Raw genomic sequence first — 20,712 nt, 5'->3', positions numbered from 1 at the left:
AGTACACAATCTCAATAATACAACAATAAAATGGCCTGGTTTTAAATTCTTAGCTCTGTGATTAAAATCAAAAGTGAAATATCTTCTCTAGCAGATATCCTGTGGCAAGAAATTCTTAAAAACTAAAATTATCTTGTTATTGTTGAGATTCAATAGAGAGACGTTTTTCCAGAAATGTTTTTCAAATACAAAACTTGAACTTATTTTTACATTTCAAAAAGTTCCAATCTCTCTGAGTAATTGAAACCACAGTGAAACATTTGTGTACTTCTTTTAAGAGCAAATAGTGAAAGAGCAAAGTAGAATGGTAGTGTGAATAAGGAAAGCCAGTCAATGTCCTGCAACTAATTTAGGGAACATAAGCTGGAAATGTTCAGGAAATATGAGAACAACAGTTGGCTGGTGATACCAGAGAATTTGAGGTGTTTATAGAGGCTAAAGTGATGTGATCAGATTAGGACGTTCCACACTTTTTTCCAATAATGACACAATCGAAAGCTATTATAAAATTAACACCAGTTTCCTAGGCAAAACCTAAATCTTTTAGACAGAAAGGGTCCATTTTATGAGCTATGGCCCTAAGTCTACATGAGACAAAGCTTTAAAATCAAGTTCATTCATTATTTCAGTGCCTAAAATTTTACTTTCAGGGAAAAAATCTTATTGAAATGATTTCAGTTGTCTTACATTGATTTTACTGCTTTATGATCATTTGCTGGAAGATCTTGGTAAAGTTAATGTCTATAATTATTTCAGGTTAAGCAAGGTTTTTATGTTAAAATAAGACCTGTTAGAATGACAACTGCACCACAGCTAAAATATCCAGCAAATTTCCCTGTATCAGACAAATCCAAAGACTACTGGGGCTAGAACACAGACTCCAAAAGCCAGGACTTCGTTCAATAAGGAAGAGCTTTGCTATTCAAATGATAGCTCATGGGCTTCTAGTCTGACCTGAGAACTTAGAAATTCCAACTCTCAAGGCCAAATTCAGACTTGCTAAATCAGACTCTGCATTGTGCAAGCTCCATAGGTGATTTTCATGAAGACACAGAAAAGAAAATCTATGATGCATAGCTCATATTTTTTATTATGTAATCTAGGATGACTTCTCTAAAGTCTTTTGATTCTTGTGCCATACATTAGTTTTTGGCTCAGATCATTATCAACTGCCATGAGTGCATGTTGATCACAGTATGCCTACAATCCTGAGGTCTTGGTTTGTGTGAGGCAAATAATTCCTACATCAGCCTGCCAGGTTTCCTATCTAAAAGAACTGTAAATACAGATAGTATCTGATACGTAAGAACACACAACACTAATCTAACATGTTTTCACATATTCATTTCCTGACATTTCCTCACAAACATTTTATTATATATGCGCATTATCTAAATATCAATTCCTTCAAAAAGCCTTGCATTGTTTTGCCACTATAACTTTGCTTACATGAAAGCTTAACACGATGCACTTAATTTTTAAAATCTAGATTATGTATTATCTGTAAAAAGACTTCTAATATGACCAAGAATAATTAATCCTTACTTTTTATCCACTGTACTTGTTACATTGGTTTTTAGCATGTATCATATGACACATTTAATTGCAATCTCTTCCATGAAATTGCTATTTCTGAAAGTGTTGTATGTTTATAAACATAACATCTACCTTAATCATAAAGAGTACTCAAATATTTTTGAAGATGCTTAAAATTTGATTACTATACACTCAAAGTAACTGTCCAATTTCTCTTGTTATCCAAGCATTTGGTTGTAATAAATTTTCCCAAGATTAATGAATAGCCGGTTAAGTGTAAACTTTTAAGATTATGGAATTTTCAGTAAGTGGCTTTGACAATGAAGCATGTAACAAAGACCTTCAAACTTTTTATTGAAGCAAAAAACACAGAAAAGAAAGAAAGTCCCATGAATCTTATAACAACTTAACCTCTACTGAGCAACCTCTACAGTCCTCTGGAGGGACAGTAGCAGGACCAAGATCTTTAATACATATAAAAAGCATCAGGTTATAACTAATATATGAAACAATAGTTTCTAGCTAGTAAGCAAGTATGGGGTTTGGAAAGGTATATGGGCTTCTGAGTGAGGTCTACGTCCTCTATTTCATAGAGACTTTATAAAAATCAAAGAGTTTGCATTTAAAAATCACTTTGTAAAACATAACCAATAAAATAATAAAAAATAAAGGAATGCCTGAAATGAGCAAAATACTTTATAACACTATCATGAAAAGAATACCAAATAATCATTATTTCTCATAGACTATTCATCATTCTCTACTATTATTATAGTAAACTATTATCATAGTTGAAAATAATAACTGTCTTTGTTAAAATAGTACATTTATAGATCCCTTCCATCACATCCAGCAATGCACCATACATAATTGTCCGGATAAAATACAAATGTCCCCCCTTTTCTGGAAATCTGGACTGTTAATATTTTTAAATTTTAAAGTAAATAATTAGTAGACTCTCAAGGGTTGGTCTTGGTCTTTGAGATACCCACTTCTTTCAACTGATAATTATCAATTTTCTAAATGACACATGAGATCTGGCCCCAATTCATCCTAGAATTCCTTTGTAACCCACCTTCTTCCTCCTAAAGCTCAGTACATGAATCTTCTCCAGTGAACATGTGGTACTTAGTGCCCAAATGAACTCTTATACCAGAAAATCAACTCACTTTGTCCCTTGCCTCCTTTGCACCACTGTTTGCCCCACTTCCCTGCTTCTTGCTTCCTGATCTGCTTAACCTCCTGCCCTTGTGGAAACTCACCAATCATTGATCACTACCAGCTCACTAGTCACCCTAACACTTCCAAGCATGTGGCCTTCTTGACCTTCCCTTTGCTGAAGACAGAAACAACTTAGGGCCCCCTGTATGAATTGGGCTGCTTTGCTAAAAGTAAACCAAAGTAATGAGCTGTTTGCTTTTAAAAAGCAAGAAACCTGCAACTGAAAAGCCACTGAGATAGAGGCTGGCCTCAAGACAAGGGAATTCTAGAACACAAGTTGGTGGGCCATACCCATGGAGCTTAAATCAGGCTTTTGAACAAGAAATTTCAATTCAACTTCAAAAATGACCTAATGAAAAACTCAAATATCATGAGGTCACATTTTGACTGGTTTTTTTTGGCCAAAGATAGTGCATTCTGATTCCCTCACAAGGAAGTTGTGAGAAATCAATGACATTACCCATACAAAAGTTCTTTGTGAATAATAAATCATGGTAAACAGAGATACATCACACCTTATTTCCTCACTTGAATTAATTCTGCACAGGTAATTCAAACAACAAGCCAGGATTTTCATTATCTGTTCATTTCTATTCCCAAAGAACCTTTTATTGCATAAAGGATTGGTCTCAGAGGGCTGGGGTTGGGAGATACGGTACTCAGTTTTGTGAGATAGCATATGCAAAACAAAAACTAAAAGTTTTGAGCACCCTGCTTCACCATCATGTGATGACCAGGCTATTTTGCTCCAGTTAAGGGGGACAGTGCCTGACATCCCTCACGAGTCTATGATTCTGCACCAGGTTCTTCAAAGAACTACCAAAGCATCCCAAACACCATATGCTTGAGGTCATGAGCAGGGCTGGGTTAGGACAACACAGCACATGCTTCTCCCACATGTGAGTTAATAAGGAGCAGTGGGAGCAAGTGGTAAGAGGCAGAGGGGGTTCCTATAAGTGAACCAGATAACTGGTATGCATATATATATATATATATATATATATATGATACACACACATACACACAACCCTTTGCCTGTAGTGATAGTTTATTATCACAAAAAATGTTTCTAAAGCATGAAATATTAAAGCACATTAAAAGAACCATTTCCACAGACTTATTACTGAGCCTTTGCTGGTCTTGACTTGGGACTTTCCATATCCCAACTGCTATCCATTTTCTTCAGTATTGGCCCTGAAAACAGCTGATGAAGAGGGAACTGAGTGAATTTAGAACAGTCTTTCGGATGGCTGAAATAACAACCACCTGTCCATAATTTCAGTTGCACTAAGTGCGTGAGATGAGGCCTGCAGCAATCTGGTGCATGGCTCAGTTAGCCCCAGTCCCAGTTTGCTGCTGTCTACAATGTGGCTTCATGCATCCAAAGGTCAGCTTGCTTATAGAAGGGAAAAAGAAATGGCAATTTTAGGAGAATTAAAGTTAATCAGTACTGAGCAGTGTTTAAATAAGATTCTGCTGGTACTTGTTAAAGAAGAAATGGTTTGGAGACTTCCACTTGTTAATGTCATTCAAACATCTGCTATAGACATTCTACCAAATGGGCTGTGAGCCACAGAACTAAATTTTAAATGGTGGTAACAGTCAAAGGGGACCAATAAATTACCCTGAGGAAATGTCCTGCCACAAACATCTGTAGTTTTTCTAGCTGAAAGGTCAGTATTTCCGGGGTTGCTGTGACCCTCTAACTCGGTGGTTTATAGCCTCAGCAGTACCCTGGAATCACCAGAGAGTTTTTAAAAATACTGCATGCATCTTACCCTCAGGCCCTCAAGAATTTGTGCACAATTGTTTAGGGATATGTCCTGAGTGATTCTAATCTCCAGCTGAGTCTGAAAATGCCTGTTTAAAACTGATAGAACTTGGTAGCTAGAAGTTGTAAGCACAAAGCCTCCCCATATAATTAAATTAGCAGAGAAAATTTGGGCTCATTTGTTCTGGTAAGTTCAGGCCCTCCTCTGGGCAATGGAAAATTTCTCACCAATTCATGCACTTTTGCCTCCAATCCAGTGTTACCTTCCAAACATCTCTTTCCTGTTTGATATTTTCAGTACATTTGTATAAATGTGAAGTTTTTAAAATGTCTTTTCTTAGGTAATGCATATTTGCTCTGGTTACCTTCATACTTTAGGTTGACTTCATTGATATTTATTTCTTAAGTTTATTCTTTTAAAGGCTGTATGTTAAGCGGTTTTTATTTTCCTGCTACATTCATATTATTTGCAAACAATGTGTGCAATGTCACTTTTGGTGAAAAGAGCCGAGAACTCTTGTTTTTCCTGTGACCTCACACCCTGGAGAATTCCTAAGACTCCCTCCATAGATGCCAAATGTGAAAATCATTAACCAGCTCCACCTGGTCTGCTGCCTATATTGTGCAGTGAGGTGACTGTCTAGTCTCCCTGGAATGTGCATGATGTATACACATGAGGTATTATTTAGACCCTGCAGCATTACTTGGCAATAAAAGGAGGAAACATATATAGTTTATTAGATAATTATCTGGCACAAAAATGCCTATAAATTCAACTAGGCATTTGAAAACAGAAATTCTACTGTCTGTTAAAAATATACCCAGCGCTCTGAGCTGAGTGTGTACACTCCCCACATCCACTTAAGCCAGTGTAGATGCGAGCTCCCTCTCCTGGTTTTTTGTTGTCCTTTTCATGTGAAACTGGTGTACAAGGGTTGGTTTCAAACCAACAACTGCATGTGAGACTCGGCAAGCTCAGGATTGGAGCCAGGACAAGGAAATAACAGAGAGAGATTAGACATTAGATGCAGGAAAGGGCCCTTTTTCTGTTTTTTAACATCACTTGCACTTGAACAAAAGATGTTTATTGTTTTAATAAAACAAGACTCACAAATGTTGCCATGGCACGGCCTGTGTCAGCATTTCCATTGTAACCTTTGCTTTGGGGTTGAGGGAGTAACTCAGCCATAAAACTTCCTCTGTGTTAAAATCTGGCACCAAAAATAACTTGGAATCTCAAAGGCTCAGCCATGAAGGAAATAGTTGGGAGTGAGTGCATGTTTATGTACCTTTTTTAAAAATTCATTTGATAATTCTTAAAGAGACAATGGAAAATATTTTCCCTCTACATTTCTGTTTTAAATTTTTAACTCATTTTCACTGATATAGTATTACAGGTTAACCCATTTAAAATGCTTTATTTATTCCATTTAACATAGAAATCCTTTTTATCTTTTCTCATTTTCTCTTTTGTAGTCTCCTAATGATTTATAGAGATTGCTAATTTTGTCTTGAATAAATTCAGTTTCATTATTGTATTGTCACACCTCATATATCTTTGTAATACTATCTCTGTTTGTACATCAGTGCCTGTAGCATAGAATTTGAAATGGCACTGGTTTTTGAAGCCAATCATCTGTTAATCTTTTGTATTAGACATCTATAAAAGGATAAATTAACTTGACAAATGAAAAGTCCTCAAAAGATTCTGTAAATGGGTGGAAAGAGAAGTGAAAATAATTTAAGTAATCTAATTTTATCTTTCCCTACTAACTCTATATTAAAAGATATCATCTCTGGGTACTCTATTCTTCATTTTTCCAAAGGATATTTAGACCTGCATGTGTCTCATTGCTATTACCTCTCTAAGGTTTGAGGGTGTAGTAAGATTTGCTATTTCTGGATGTTCGATACCATCATACAAATGCCCTTCCAATTTGTGGGGAACTCCCAAATGGGGAGGCAGGCAGGACCATATGTACTTTGAAGGAGATTTCAACATTTGGGGAAATGGCTCACGCCACTGGGCATGCCTGAGTGCCTCAGCACCCCCAGTCGCAGCCAGCCACCTGCACATGGAGGAAAAACACTTACCTCGGCCTCAGCTCAGGCGGCTGTTCTGTACCTGCCCAGGTCAGCGCCCTCCCACTGTCACCACACAGAGGACGACCACCATGCTCCTTCCTGGCTCAGGCCGCTGAGCTGTGCCACTGACCCAGCATGCTCTTCCTGTGTGCTGACCCATAAAACCACCACACCCACCCTGGCTTGACCCACTGCCCTCGGCTACCCTTCCCATTTCTTAGACCAGGCACTGCTGTGAATGTTTGGCTCCCACTCTCCCTCCCAGAACATTGAACTGCAGTGGATTAGCAGTGCTGGTTTGACAGGAGACTCAGTGGCCTTTGGCCCAGACAGAGGATCCTAGTAGGTACTTGGTCAATATGTACCCAACACTGGGGCTGACATCAACCACACAGTAGGATTCTGGGACATACACTGTCAGCAGTTGTAACTATTGAGATTAAAAAACCAGATATTGACCCAGAAGGTGAAAATGGCAAAACGAAAAACCAAAATGCAATCTCAAACTTCTAGTCTATCAGGTGCAAGAACAGGCAACAGTGAAATGGAGGACTTTAAAAGTCATACACCAGAAATCTCTGAAAAGATAGCAAATGAAGTAAAGAAACAAATCCATGAGGCTATGGAGGAAAGCAAATTAGAAGTAATGTCTTATATAAATACAGAAATAACAACCTTAGTAAAGGATTTGCTCAACATAGCTAGGGAAGAAATAGATAGAAAAATACAGGAGCATGGGAAATTTCTTGAAACTTTGAATGAACAATATAGAAAGCAAGCAGAATCCATGGAACAAATTCAAAGAGATATCCAAGAAACAGAAAATTCTATTGAAAGCTGGCAAAACTGCTTAACTGAAGCTGAGGGTAAAATTTCAGACTTTGAGAACAGGATTGCAGATAGTGACCATGAAAAGATAGAACTTATAAAAACACAACGCAGCATGAAATGAAAATCCAGCAGCTTCAAGATGACACCAAGAGAAACAAGTAAGGCTATTAGGCATCAATAGGATGCAGGAGACAACACAAAGGAAATAACTAAGCTGTTCACAGAAGTAATAGAAGAAAATTTCCCAAACATGGAGAAAAAATCTGACATACAAATAAGTGAGGCATATAGGATGCCAAACAGTCATAAGCAACATAGATATTCACCAAGATATATAATAATTAAGATCCCAGACAAAGAGCATAAAAACAGAATACTAAAACCTGTTAGAGAAAAGACACAACTCACCTATCAAGGAAAGCCTATTAGAATCATGGCAGACTTCTCAGCACAAACTTTCAGGTTAAGATAAGCTTGGAGTAAAACATTTCAAGCCCTAAAAGAAAACAACTTTCAATCCAGATTGATGTACTCGGAAAAACTATCTTTCAAATTTAGTAGAGAGACAATGACAAAGAATAACTGAAGAAATTCATGTTCAACAAACCAACCCTGGAAAGAGTACTGCAAGACACCCTAGAAAGAAATAAAAATGACCACAATCCCCAGAACAACAACAGAAAGAAACCACCAGGCTGGACATGAAATTAAATAAGGGAGGAAAGAGGGAAACCAACAAACTGACAAAGTCTAGCCAGTATATATCAGTGATATCTAAAAGTGTAAATGGGCTGAATTCACCTGTCAAAAGAGGCAAGTTGACAGAATGGATCAAGAAACAGGATCCCACAATATGCTGTATACAGGAAACACATCTGACTCAAAAAGAAACCCATACATTAAAGTCAAAGGATGAAAAACAGTATTCCATGCAACAGGAACCCAGAAAAAATCATGGATAGCTATTCTGTTTGCAGACAAAGTGAACTTCAAACCTAAAGTGATTAAAAGAGATAAAGAAGGCCACTACATTCTTGTAAGTGGAAAACCACAAGAGAAAGAACAATTATAAATATACATGCACTAAATACAAGAGAACCCAGCTATATAAGAAAATACTAGTGGACATGAAAAACCAAGTATACAAGAACACAATTGCAGTAGGAGACCTTAATATCCCACAATCACAAAGAGATAGATCAACTAGACAAAAAGTCAGCAAAGAAATAACAGAACTGAATCATACCTGTGAACTAATGGACTTAGTGGATGTTTACAGAGTGTTCCACTCAACCACATCAGAATATACATTGTTCTCAGTTGTACATGGAATATTCTCCAAAATAGAGCATATGTTAACTCATAAGACATCCTTAAGTAAAAGCAAAGAAAGTGAAATTACCCCATGCATAATATTTGATCATAGTGCACTAAAACTGGAAATCAACAGCAAAAAAACTGCAAAACTTGCATAAATACATGAAAATTAAATAACAACCTTCTGAACAACCAATGGGTTCCAGATGACATTAAAGAAGAAATAAAACAATACCTAGAATACAATGAATAGGCAAACATACTGCAACCTATGAAATGCAATGAAAGAGGTCCTGAGGAAAATATGTAGCAATAGATAGTCACATCAAGAAAATGGAATGAGCACAAATAAATAACCTCATTTAATGCTACACCTCAAGCTCCTAGAAAAGGAAGAGCAAGTCAAATCCAAAGCTCATAGAAGAGAGGGAATCGTAAAGATTAGAACAGAAATTAATGCAATTGAAACCAAAAAAAAAACCACAGAATTAACAAATCAAAGAGCTGTTTTTTTAGAGGATAAACAAAATTGATAAACCTCTCGACAACCTTATCAAGAGAAGAAAGAAAAAAACACAAATCCATGCAATAATGACTGAAAAGAGCTAAGTTACTACAAGAGCCCATGGAAATTCAAAAGATCATGAACACCTACTTTGAAAATCTCTACTCACATAGGCTGGAAAACACAGAGGAAATCGACAGATTTGTAGAAACATGTGAACTACCAAAGCTCAATCAAGAAGATATAACAATTTTGAATAACCCAATATCAGCTACTGAAATTGAAAACGTGATTAAAAATTTACCAACAAAGAAAAACCCAGGTCCTGATGGATTCACAGCTGAATTCCACAAGAAATTTAGAGAAGACTTAATGCCAACACTCCTTAAACTCTTCAATGAAATTAAAGCAAAATCAGTCCTCTTTAAATCATTCATGGAGGCAAACATTACCCTGATACCAAAACCAGAGAAAGACCCAACTAAAAGGAGGACTACAGACCAATCTCACTAATGAACATTGATGCATAGATACTCAATAAAATATTGGCAAATCATCAGCAAAAAATGCAGCAAATCATCAAGAATATAATACACCATGACCAAGTGGGATTTATTCCAGGAATGAAGGGATAGTTCAACATATGCAAATCAATAAATGTAATACACCACATCAACAGAGCCAAAAATAAAAACCACATGATCATCTCAATAGATGCAGAAAAAGCTTTTGATAAAGTCCAGCACCTGCTCATGATAAAATCCCTATGGAAACTTGGAATAGATAGAATGTACCTCAATGTCATAAAGACCATCTATGACAGTCCAATAGCCAACATTATACTAGATGGACAAAAACTGAAAGCCTTCACTCTAAAATCAGGAACAAGTCAAGGATGTCCACTATCACCACTCCTATACAATATAGTTCTAGAAATATTAGCCAGAGCAATCAGACAAGAGGGAGAAATAAAAGAAATAAGTGTAGGCAAAGAAGAAGTTAAATTATCACTATTTGTAGACAACATGATACTCCACATAGAAGACCCCAAAAAGTCCATTAAAAGACTACTAGAGGTAATAAATTCAGCAGTGTAGCTGAATACAAAGTCAACATTCAAAAATCAATAGCATTCCTGTACACCAACAAAAACTCACTGAGAGATAAATTATGGAAATATCACCTTTCACAATAGCATCTAAAAAAATCAGTACTTAGGAATAGACCTAACCAAGAATGTAAAAGACCTATATGATGAAAATTATACTACTCTTTAAAAAGGAGATTGAAGAGGATATTGGAAAATAGAAGGATATTCCTTGCTCTTGGTTAGGAAGAACGAACATTATGAAAATGGCTATACTCCCAAAACTGTTATACATATTCAATGCAATCCCAATCAAAATACCAACAACATTCCTTACAGATCTAGAAAAAAATTCCTAAAATTCATCTGGGAAAATAAAAAACCTCACATTGTCTCTCCTAGCAAAGGTGATTCTGCCAACAAAGGCAAGATAGGGGGCATCTCAATTCCTGACTTTGGAACTATACTACAAAGTCACAGTAATAAAATCAGCATGATACTGGCAAAAAAATAGACCTGAGGATTAATGGAACAGATTAGAAGACGCAAACACTACTACAAAGACACTTGGGCACCTCAGCCAAAGCAATCAAACATGAGGGAGAAATAAATGGAATAAGCACCTTTAGCAAAGGTGCTAAACATGTTCACTGGAAGAAGGATAGCTTCTGCAATAAATGGTGTTGGAAAAATTGGCATTCCACATGCCAAAGGCCCATGCCTATTATTATACACTAAAATAAAGTCAAAATGGATCAAGGACCTAAATATTAAAACAGCAACACTAAATCTACTGGAAGACAAAGTAGGTTAAAAACCTTGAAGACATGGGATAGGGAGAGTATTCATGAATAAAATGCAAACCACACGGGAAATACTTCAAAGAATCAACAACTGGAACTTCACCTTACTAAAAAGCTTTGCACTTCAAAGAAATCACCAACAAAGTGAAAAGAAAATCCACAGAATAGGAAAGAATTTTAGCCAACAATCCCTCAGACAAAGGACTTATATCCAGAATATATAAAGAACTGAAAGACATCAAGCCTCCCAAATTCAAAGACCCTCTCCAAAAATGGGCATTGAAGATAAACAAACAGTTCTCACATGTAGAGATACAAGTGGAAAATAAATATATGAGGAAATATTCACCATCATTGGTCATTTGAAAAATGCAAATTAAAACAGCATTGAGATTTCATGTCACCCCAGAAAGAATGGCTGCCATCAAGCAAACAACTGATAACAAATGTTGGCGAGGATGTGGGGAAAAAGGAACACTTATCCACGTTGGTGGGACTGCAGAATGGTGCAACCACTGTGAAAATCAGTATGGAGACTCCTCACAAAACTAGGATTGGAAGTTTCATTCAATTCAGCTATACCCCTTCTAGATATTTTCCCAGAAAAATTGAAAAGGTCATGTCACAGTGATATATGCGCACCCATGTTCATAGGAGCACAGTTTGTGATAGCTAAATCTTGGAAACACCCAAAATTCCCATCAACTGCAGAGTAAATGAAAAAAATGTGGTATTTTTATACAATGGAATACTACTCAGCTATAAAAAGGATGATCTTGAGGCCTTTATAGGTAAATGGAGGCAACTTGAGAATATCCTCATAAGTGAGATAAACAAGAGTCACATGAGTAAATACACATTGTCTCTCTAGTGTAAGAAATAATAAAAACTGACAAAATAATGGGATCTAAAAATATAATAGACACTGTGAAAGCAAAAGGGAAGTGCTCTAAAGAGTATCAAGGTGTGTATACACTTTTCTGCACAACATTCCCCAGCAGCTCCATCAATATTATGAGTTACCTGAAATTTTGCTACTTAATTCCGCTTCTGTTCAATATTTCCCAAGTTGGCACTATTTATAATAAAGTACCTTGTCCAAAATAAATAAAACCCTTAATTTTCTTTAGAAAACTGTAGGATCTTAGCATTCAGACTGTGCTCCTTGGGTCAGCAACACTTGTGTCATGTGGGACCTGGTGAAAACTGCAGACTGTCATATCCCTTCCAGACCAGCTGAATCAGAATCTGCATCTTCAGAAGATTCCCAAATGATTTCTATACACTTTCATGTCTGAGGAGACTTGACCCTCTGTTTGAAGCATAAACCTAAAATCAGTTCACACAGTAAATTACACATTATTACTCCTTCAGATATTATTGCCTCAAAAATTTGTTTCAGTTTAATATCATCCCTAGAGCCTTGGGAAAATGGGGCAACATTATAATAAGATTCCTGCAGGCACAGCCCAGATACCATTTATCTCTATATCCTTCTAACACCTAGACACTAAAGAATAACTCAGTCTTTTTCTTGATACATTGCACGTGGCTTTAGAATTCGCAAATCGTTTTCCTATGTGGTTCCTTTTCAATTTTTTATTTTTTGTATTTATTTTATTTTCTATTTCTGCTTACGTATTAATTTCTGCCTGTTTCTGGTTATTCCTACTATTTTTCAAAAGGACTGCACAACAGAGCCTGAGGCAACACTGGTATCATCCAGAATTGAAAACTCCAAGATCCTCACAGAGCAGACAAAGGGGAGCTAAAGGGTTCTTGAAGTATGATGTACTTACCACCCTCTTGTACAACCTGGGAAATACACACTTTATCTCCTATGACTTAATGACACTATATCAAGTGTTACCCTACTTTAATGTTGAGGAAATAGAATCAAGATTTATGTGTCTGGGTCAGTATCAGCCAAGATGTGCTGATCTTCAAAATTAATTTCATTTCACTACCTAGAAGCCCTCCTGAAGAAGCCATGGAGCAGGTGCACAAAAAAAGAGCAGAACACATCTGCTGAAACAGAGTCTCTAACTAAATGTCTTAACAAGCCATGTATTATAACATCTTAGTAGAAAGAATCTTTGGAATCAAAAGACTTAAGAGTTAGCATTGCCACTCAAACTTATTATTCAAGAAACTGACTAATTTTTCTAGCTGAGCTATGTTCCTTATCTATGAAAGGAAGATGAGCATCATGCATATGGGAATTTTGTGAAAAGTACTTTTAAAAAACTCAAAGGATTGTAAAAATTCAACAGCATCACTACGATCATCTAACATTCTTAATCTATAAAATAAAGATTACCATCATGGATAAAGAAATTTTGTGAAAAGCATTTTCATAAGAAAAACCCAAAGAACTGTAAAATTCAGCTACAACACTATCACCAGCTCCCAGAATTAATATGCATAAGCCATTTACATATCATTCCACTTACTTCCGTCCTGTATCATTTTCTGTTATTTTTCACTTTTACAAATTATAAATGCCCCATACAAAGTACCATGCAGAGATACTTTCTAAACTGGTCTCGTCTTAGTTTAAATCATTTGTCTTTGCTGTTTAAATGTTCTGGTCTTGTTTCTAGTCAGTTTGTTCAATCAGTTAATAAAACGAGTATTGAGTCATCCACTGCGACTCGCCTATTTCTCTTTTTCAGTTCTATCATCTTTTGTGGGGGGCTTTGTCCTGTTCTGTTTTGTTTTGTTGGGTGTGTTTTGTTTGATTTGATTTGGTGTTTTGTTTTGCTTTGTTTTGTTTTGTTTTGTATCAGGAATCAAAATCAGGACTTCACACTTGCTAGGTCTATCATCTTTTACTATGTTTATTTTAAGGATATTAGGACCAGACAAATAAATTGTTATAATTTTTTAGTGGAGTAAACATTTTACCATTATGAAGTGCTTTTGTTTTCTCTAGTATAATTTTGGCTTCAAGTCTATTTGTCTGCTATCAGTTTAGCTCTACCAGATTTGTTTTCTCTATCATACTATAGTTGTACCTTCTGAATGCTCTTTTGTTTACTGGTTTGCCTCTTATAAACAAGTTGTCTTTTCAACTTAGGCTGAAAGTCTTTATCTTTAATTTGTCCTTTTACTATAATTACAGCTATTTTTTTATGTACACAATTCAACCATATGTTTCTGTTTGTCCTTCTTCTAGGTTCTCTTGTAATCTAGCCTTATATTTTGTTATTCTTGTGTATGATACTTTATTACATTGTTTATTATTTTAAAATAATATTTTTATTAGCCTAGTTATTGCTTTATTAGTGTGTGTGTGTGTGGTATGTGTTTACTCTACAGCTTTTGGTCAAATATAGCAACTTTTAACCTGTACCTAATTAATGTTTTTAATATAGAATTTAGTTGCACTACTGACATTTCAAATGTTCAATAGCCACATGTGACTTTTGGCTTTGCATATTGTATAGCATTTGTGTAGACTATTTTCATCATAAAGGAAAAAGCTACCATTGCTGAGATTATAAACCATAACCATTCTTATAAAAGATAAACTAGTTTTTCACTTTACATTATTCCCTTTCTAAATTATTTGCCATTATTGTTATTTATGTTAGTTTAATATATGTTTAATCCATACAAACAGTATTATAGTTTTATAATATACAACAATTCCTATTCAGATTTATCCATATATTTGCATTTTTTCCTTATATTCAGTATGTCTAGAATTCATCTAAAGCTAATTCTTTTCTTTTTTAATAATACACTTAAATATTTCTTTTAATGTATGTATATTATTTTCAATAGCTTTTTTATTTACAAATTCCTTTATTTCAACTTGTTAAAGAATGTTCTTACTAGGTGTAGAATTCTAGTTTGACACTTATTGTCTGTACTTTGAAGAGAATTCATTGTCCTCTGGCCTTTCATTTTTCTTTTTTTTTTTTATTTAAAGAGAAAAAAGATAATAAATAAAAAAACAAAGCAGTAAAAGGGTGCAAATAATACAGGATTTCAAGAAAAAAATTATACATTAAGAAATCACTAGGTAATAGGCCACACCCCATCATCCTAGAAACAGTGTCCAAATTACAAAACTAAACCATATAAAGTGGACATTCATACAATGAGATTGCAGAGAGTTCAGTTCAATGATCCAACAAAAGCTCAGTAATATGGTTTTCCATCCTACACACTCAAACATACATGCAATTATGTCCCTTACACCACCTTCCTTTCCTCTCTTTTTTACAATAACAGTTACATTTTTGGGTTTTTTTTTTTTTTTTTACTCTCATAGTTCTGATTACTTTTTTTTTTAACAGAATAAAACCTAACGTGACTAAACAAAACAGAGTCGGTTAGGACAGAAGGATGGGCATAGTACATGATGCAAAAATAGAATACCAGGTGATCAAAAGTGGTTACCATTGTGCCTCTTGCTATTACTTTTAAAAAGTTGCCTATATCATCAGGTATAATAGAATTGATCAAAACAGTACAGAACAGAACCAATAAAACCTACACTAAGACCTTACAGGACTTCAAAAGAAGATAATAGTCAAGCCATAATGGGCATCATCGTAAATCTTAGTGTCTTCAAAGTGGTTACCTATACCCTCAAGCTTGATGCTATCAAAAAAAATAGAATATTGTGTAATCAGACAGAACAAGAGGGGAGAGCAAAACCATATTACTGAGCTTTTGTTGGAGTTCAAATCAGGTTAATAGGAAAACAAAAAAAGTTACTATAGTATATCCCGCTATTTTTTAATTTAGTTTTCCCTTAATTAAAAAAATGAGAAAAAATAGATTAATTAAAAAGGGGGGAGATTGAGATAAAAGAGGATATTGTAACAGAACAATGCAGGACAGAACTGAACAATTTAAGCATCATTGTGTTTCACCACCAGATAATCTAACATAATAGTTGTTACCATAGTGTCTCTTTCCATGAAATATTTGAGTATAACCTCATATACTATAGCATCAAGCATATCAAAACAGTGTGAATCCATTCAAGAGAATGAAACACTTACAGGGTATTTAGAACAAGTTAACAGAAAATGAACAACAGTTTCTATATTACCTCTTTGCCTATTAAAAAATTTTGTTTTACTATCGCATATAGTAAAGTATAGTAAGATACGACATGTTAAAACCAGTGGAAACTGATATACTACAGCTTGATAGGACTTCAAAACAAGATGATATTAAATCAGCACTAGCTTTTATGGTGTGTTGTTTTCTTCAGAATAGCTATTTGTACCATCACAGATACTAAAATCGAACAACCCAGGTTAAATCCATTGCAGTTAATGAGTGAAAACATTATATGGTTTCAAACCAATATGATTGGGAATCATGATTACCACATACTTTTATGTATTCTTATCATTTCTTACACTAGAGAAACTATTCGGTATTTATACATGTGAGTTTGGTTTATTTCACTTATGAGTATGGTCTCAAGCTGCGTCCATTTATTTATAAATGTCTCAATGTGATCATTCTTTATAGCTGAGTAGTAATCTATTGTATAAAAATACCACAACTTTTTTATCCATTCCTGAGTTGATGGACACTTAGGTTGTTTCCAAGACCTGGTTATTACCAATTGTGCTGCTATAAACATGACTGCACATATATCACTGTGGTATGATGCTTTCAGTTCTTCTGGGAATATGCCTAGAAGTGGAATAGCTGGGTCAAATAGGGCTTCCAGTCCCAGCTTTTTGAGAAATCTCCAGACTGACCTCCACAATGGTTGCACTACTCTACACTCCCACCAACAGTGTAGGAGAGTTCCTTTTTCCCCACAGCATCTCCAGGATTTTTGTTGGTGGTTTTCTTGATCTTGGCCATTCTTTCAGGAATGAGATGAAATCTCAGTGTGGTTTTAATTTGCATTTCTCTAATGACTAATGATGCTGAATTTTTTTCATATATTTATTTGCTGTTTGTATTTCTTCATCTGAAAATTGTTTATTCATCTCAGATGCCCATTTTTGGATTGGGTCTTTGAATTTTGGGGGTCTGATAATTTTTAATTCTTTATATGTTTTAGACAGAAGTCCTTTGTCTGATGGGAAGTTCACTAAGATTTTTTCCCAGTTTGTGGGTTTTCTTTTCACTATGCTGGAGATTTCTTTTGACATGCAGAACTTTTTAATAAGAGGCAATCCCAGCTATTGACTATGGGAAGTATTTCCCGTGCGGTTTGAGTCCTGTTCATGAATTCTCTATCTACTCCTATGTCTTCAAGGTTTTTACCCAATTTGTCTTCCAATAGATTTAGTGTTTCTGTTTTAATATTAAGATCTTTGATCCATTTAGATTTTATTTTAGTACATGGTGATAGGCATGGGTCTAGTTTTAGTTTTCGGCATATGGAGAGCCAGTTTTTCCAACATCATGTATTAAAGAGACTGTCGTTCTTCCAGTGAACACGTTTGGCCCCTTTATCAAACATAAGGTGGTTGAGTGTGTTTGTAGTTGTGGTTGTATCTTCTAGTCTATTCCATTGATCCTCAGCTCTTTTTTGGTTCCAGTACCATGTTGATTTTACTACAGTTGCCTTGTAGTATAACTTCAAGTCAGGGATTGTGATACCTCCTGCCTTGCCTTTGCTGCTTAGAACTGTCCTTGCTATTCTAGGTCTCTTCTCGCTCCAGATGAATTTTAGGAGTGATTTCTCGAGATCTATGAGGTATGTTGATAGTATTTTTATCAGGATTGCATTGAATCTGTATAAAAGTTTTGGGAGAATGGCCATTTTCACAATATTTTTTTCTTCCTATCCATTAGCAAGGGATGTCTTTCCACTTTCTGAGATCATCTTCAATTTCATTTTTCAGTATATTATAATTTTCCCTGTATAGGTCTTTCACTTCTTTCATGAGAGTAATTCCTAGATATTTCATTTTTTTGGTTGCTAGTGTGAAGGGTGTGGCTTCTCTTATTTCTCTCTCTGTGACTTTGTTGTTAATGTATACTATTGATTTTTGAGTATTTATTCTGTATCCAGCTACATTATTGAATTTATTTATTACTGTTGCTCCTTTGAAGATAATTTTCTTTCCCTGTGGATATGTTTAAGATTGTCTTTATTTTATATTTTTAGACATTTTAGTATGCTGTGCTATTTGTAGTTTATTTGACCTCATATAGCTTTTTAACTCTTCTTAAACTTGTAGTTTAGTGTCTTTTTTTAGTTTTAGAAAATTCTCACTTTGAAGAGAACAAGAAGTCAACAAAAAGCCAAGACCTCCTGTGAGTTGACACCATGTGTGGTTTGACTGGGCAAGAGCCAGATGCCAGCCCTTTCCTGTAAGTTGATACCATTTGCAGACCGTGAGAGAGGAGAACAAGAAGTCAACAAGAAGCTAAGACCTTCTGTGAATCAATACCATGAACAGGCTGACTAGGGCAGAGCCAGATGCCAGCCCCTTTTGGCATGGGAAGGAGACAAAAAGAGCCAGCGCCCACACTGCTACCCCCACACACCCTGTATGTGACTGGCTGATATGGAGAAACACAGTCTATGATGATAGCTAATGAAGTAGAATATAATTTAATGTTTGTAGTGTTTAGTGTTTCACTGACTTTGCAGGCCTGAAGCCAGTAGTCTGATCATCTATTGAGAGGATAATAATATGCAGTGCAGCATACATGGGAGACCCCCTTCTGAAGGTGGTAGCCATTATTAATTCCCTATTATCTTGTTTCAAAATGCCGTATCATTCTCATTGTTTTGTTTGGTTGGGTTTTACTCTGTGTTACCTTGTTAGATTTTATAATATCTAACAGCATGGACAACTATTTCGAAGACAAAAAGACATATTATGGTAGCCATTTTGTATTTACTATTATCTTATTTTGAAGTCCTAGATTGCATTCATTGTTTTGTTTTTATTGGTTCCATTCCATTCTGTTTTGTTTGGTTTTACTATATCTGAAGATATGGGCAACTATTTTGAAGACATCAAGAGGCATTATGGTAACTATTGTTGATTTCCTGTTATCTTGTTTTGAAGTCCTGTGTCACTTACACTGTCTTGTTTTGATCGGTTTTGTTTTATTTTGCTTGGTTTTATTCTCTTTAAAATAAATTTAAAAAAAGAAAATTCTCACTTGCTCACCTCCTCAAATATGGCATGTTTTATTTTTTCTCACTTGAGCCATTCATATATGTAAAAAAATTTTTAATATTGCTTTTATTTCTAAGTCTGGTATTTATATGTTTCCATGCTCTTTTCTGCCTACTTAGACCTCATCTATTTTGATCTCTCTTCTCATTCTCCAATATCCTGCTATCCCAATTCCATGAGACCTTAATTCAGTTTATTTATTTTGGGAATTTTATTTGCTATTTGTGCTTTTTAATCATTTGCTAAAATTCCTAATTTTGTATAAACTTACTTAACAATTATCTTAAAGTACAATCTACTAAGTTATATCCATTTTTATGAGATTTTTTAAACTAAGAATTATTTCTCTTAATTTTTAATTATATCTTCTCCTTACTAGTACTGTATGATTCTTTGAAATACTAACTCTGTGTCTAAATCTAGGTAAATTACCTTTAAGCTAGTGTAGATTACAATTTTATTCATAACCAATTAGTTCCTGTTAGGAGGGCCTAATCACTCCTATTTCAAAGCATACTTGATAATGTACCTGATTAACCTGCAAAGATCTCTCATAGTAAACAGAACTCATCTACTTTACATGCCCTTTGTGATTTACCTACTCATTACCCATATTGGAAAAAGAAATGCTTCATCAAAATGGAAACTCATTTGTGTTTCCAAATGATTGTGATTCTGTACTCTATCTTGTTATCTTTTCCAACCAATGTAAATAAATGGGTATGTTCAGAATAGCTTTAACGTTATAACAAACTAAAAAGTTTATGTTATCCCATTTTTCACTTTTGGACAAGAATTTTTTTAACTATCTTAATGATTTTTCTCTTAAAAGAATTATTATTAACTTCAGAAATCTCATTAGTTTTTCTATTATTTGAAAAATAAAGAAAATATATATCAGAAACCTTTCCTTAGCAAAAAAGAGAAAGTTATTCAATCTATTCCCTTTCCACACAAATCTGCTTCATTAAATTTAATCTTATTTCCTACAGTTACTTGCCTTTCCTCTTTGAACAATTTACCATTGCTTTTTGAAAATTCCAGGGGTAATTAAAGAATATATATAAATGGGAACCATCACAGAATATCAAGGTCAATAACTATGACATAACTATACACAGTGAATTGCAAAGTTCCTTGTAAACGAATTTGACTCTGGCTCATTTGTTTTCTTTCAGTTTAATCTTTTCCACCAGTTTTCCTCTAACTTGTTTTCTTCTAATTTTGTTCTACATCTGAAATTTCTTAGAGCAAAGGTTGGCCTTTCAAAGTTCAGGATTTCACATGCTACTCAGCCTTTCAGACACACAGTCCTCGTTGTAAAGGGACACTGAAATTAGCCACTTCTCTGGATTTTTGCCCTTTCGCAGACAACCAGGACCAGAAAATTTTCACCTGGAGCCCTTGACCAGCACTTTGATAGA

Source organism: Cavia porcellus, unplaced genomic scaffold (genome assembly GCF_034190915.1).
Source record: "Cavia porcellus strain 051 isolate PalLab524CR breed Dunkin Hartley unplaced genomic scaffold, mCavPor4.1 scaffold_10, whole genome shotgun sequence".
Classification (NCBI taxonomy): Eukaryota; Metazoa; Chordata; class Mammalia; order Rodentia; family Caviidae; genus Cavia; species Cavia porcellus.
Note: the sequence above shows the minus strand (reverse complement) of the source record.